Source organism: Portunus trituberculatus, chromosome 9 (genome assembly GCF_017591435.1).
Source record: "Portunus trituberculatus isolate SZX2019 chromosome 9, ASM1759143v1, whole genome shotgun sequence".
Taxonomy (NCBI): domain Eukaryota; kingdom Metazoa; phylum Arthropoda; class Malacostraca; order Decapoda; family Portunidae; genus Portunus; species Portunus trituberculatus.
The window spans coordinates 9,768,857-9,771,356 of NC_059263.1; the positions used below are offsets into that span (position 1 = coordinate 9,768,857).

General features: G+C 40.8%; 1 long non-coding RNA gene across 2 annotated transcripts in view; it reads left to right on the plus strand.

Annotated features, from left to right (window-relative positions):
• The window catches only part of LOC123501350, a 3,983-nt gene extending 1,725 nt beyond the window's left edge, over nt 1-2,258 (plus strand). For both annotated transcript variants that reach the window (XR_006673611.1, XR_006673610.1), the window contains exon 2: nt 2,158-2,258. This is a non-coding gene — a long non-coding RNA (uncharacterized LOC123501350). The remainder of the gene's footprint in view (nt 1-2,157) is intronic.
• The last annotated feature ends 242 nt before the right edge of the window (nt 2,259-2,500 follow it).

Genomic DNA, 2,500 nt, shown 5'->3' on the forward strand with positions numbered 1-2,500 from the left:
AAGAAAGATTTTTACATTGTTAAGGGGAAAATGCTGTTGTAAATCCACTTAATCATCAAATAGTCATGATGAGAGAGTAGTAATTTAAAAAGGCTCTATTTTAAAATGACGTGCGTTTCTGAGAATGTCTGTATGATTTTAGTATCTGCTAAGCAAGATTTTTACATTGTTAACGGGAGAAGTGCTCCTGAAAACCCAGCTAATCATCTCTATAACTTTTGAAAATAGTCGTGGTGAGAGAGCAGTAGTGTCAAAATCAAAAGGTTCTACTTGAAGTGACTTGGTTGTTTAAGGATTTACATGATAACAATGATAGATCCAGGAAATTTCTACGTTATGAACAGGAAAAGTGTCCTTGAAATCCTGGTTCATCATCTGTGTAACCTTTGGAAATAGTCGTGTTGAGAAAACCACTATATCGTTTGAAAAGGCTCTACTTGAAGTAACATTTTAAAGGGTATTTTTATAATACTAGTAACGGATTAACAAGATTTCTACATTATGAAAGGAAAAGTGCTCTTCAAAACCCGGCTAATCACCTTTGCGGCCTCTGAAAATAGTCGCTTCAAAAGACTTTACCAGACATCATTTGGTTCTTTAAGGATGCATATGACTAAGTGACAGATAAAGGAGATTTCTAAATTATTAAAGAGAAAAGCGCTCTTGAAAACTCTGCTAATCATGTGGCTTTAGAAAAAAAAAAAATAAAGTCGTGCGAGAGATTTGAGAGGCGAGGATTTCAGAACATGGGCTTGGCGAGTGTGCACCGATTCCTGAGACGAGAAGGCGTAAGGGACCTTGTCTGGAGGTCAGTGGCAGGCTTGACTGGCTTGCTGGCTTGCTGGCTTACCACAAAAGGCGAGACGCAGGGGCAGTGGTGGCCATGGTGGGCGTTGTGTAGGAGGAGAATGAGAAGGAGGAGGAGGACAAGACAGAGGAGACAAGGCCAAGATGGTTCCTTCACCTTGGAGAAAACGGGAGATAGGCATGGAGGAGGAGGAGGAGGAATAAGGGATAGACATGGAGGAAGAGGAGGAAGAACAAGGAGGATGAGGATGAGGAGGAGGAAGTACAAGAAAAAGGAATAGACAAGGAGGAGTAGGAGGAAGAACAAGGAAAGAAAGGGATTGGTATGGAGGAGGAGGAGGAACAAGGAGGGTAAGGAATAGGCATGAAGGAGGAAGAACAAGAAAGTTAAGATATAGGGGAGGAAAAGGAGGAGGAGGAGGAAGACCAAGGAGGGAAAGGAATAGGCATGGAGGTAGAGGAGGAGGAGGAGGAGGAGGAGGAGGAGGAAGAGAAGGAAAAACAAGGATGGCAAAATATAGGAGAGGAAAAGAAGGAATAAGGAAGATGAGGAAGAAGAAGAGCAAGGGGTTATGAGGAAGGAAATGTTGTACTAGTAAATGATAATGGTGAAAGTTATGATGATGACCGAGGAAAGGCAGAAAGAAGATAAAGAAGGAGAAGGAAGAATAGAAGATTGAGAAGGAGAATTGTTACGTATATCTTGATAATAATGTTGATGGTGATAATAATGCTGTAGTTTCGTTAATATTTGTTTATCATAGAGAGAGAGAGAGAGAGAGAGAGAGAGAGAGAGAGAGGTATTGTTATTATTGTAAGTTCCAGTCTGTCAGTCAGTTAATCAGTTAAAATTTCCCTTTCATCTACTCGCTTCAGTAAACACCTCCTCCTCCTCCTCCTCCTCCTCCTCCTCCTCCTCCTCCTCCTCCTCCTCCTCCTCCTCCACAAAAATGAGAGAGAAAGTACTTGGCGTTAACCTCTCACCTCTCACCTCCCCCCTCCTCTCTCTCTCTCTCTCTCTCTCTCTCTCTCTCTCTCTCTCTCTCTCTCATAAAAATCATCAGACCGTCCTCTCTTTAACGCTGAAATGCCCCACCCACCCACCCACCCACACACACACACACACACACACACACACACACACACACACACACACGTCGTCTCCGTTTCTGCATCCTTTCTATTCTTTTCTTTATCATTATTTTACTTGTTTTCTTTCCTGTTTTATGAATTGTTGTTGTTGTTGTTGAGAGAGAGAGAGAGAGAGAGAGAGTGTGTGTGTGTGTGTGTGTGTTATCTACTGTACAAAAAGAGATCATAACGGGCTATATTTTTTTTTCCCCCTTTCAGAAATACAAATGCTAAAGAACACGCGGAAGAAAAGAACAAGAACTAGAAAGAGACCGATAAAGAAAGGAGAACTGAGGAAGAACTGGATAAAGGAGTGAACAGAAGAAAGAAGAAAGAGAGAGAGATTGAGGAATGAGATGAAAGATATGAGAAAATGAACAAAAGGGGAGAAAGAGATAGAAGGAAAGAAATAAGGAAAAGATAAGAGAGAGAGAGAGAGAGAGAGAGAGAGAGTGGATCAACGACCGATAAAAATTAGATAATATAAAGAACACGGAATAAATCAGACATAAGAAAGGAAAAAAAATGTGATAGAAATAAAAAAAAGAAGAAGAATTAGTAA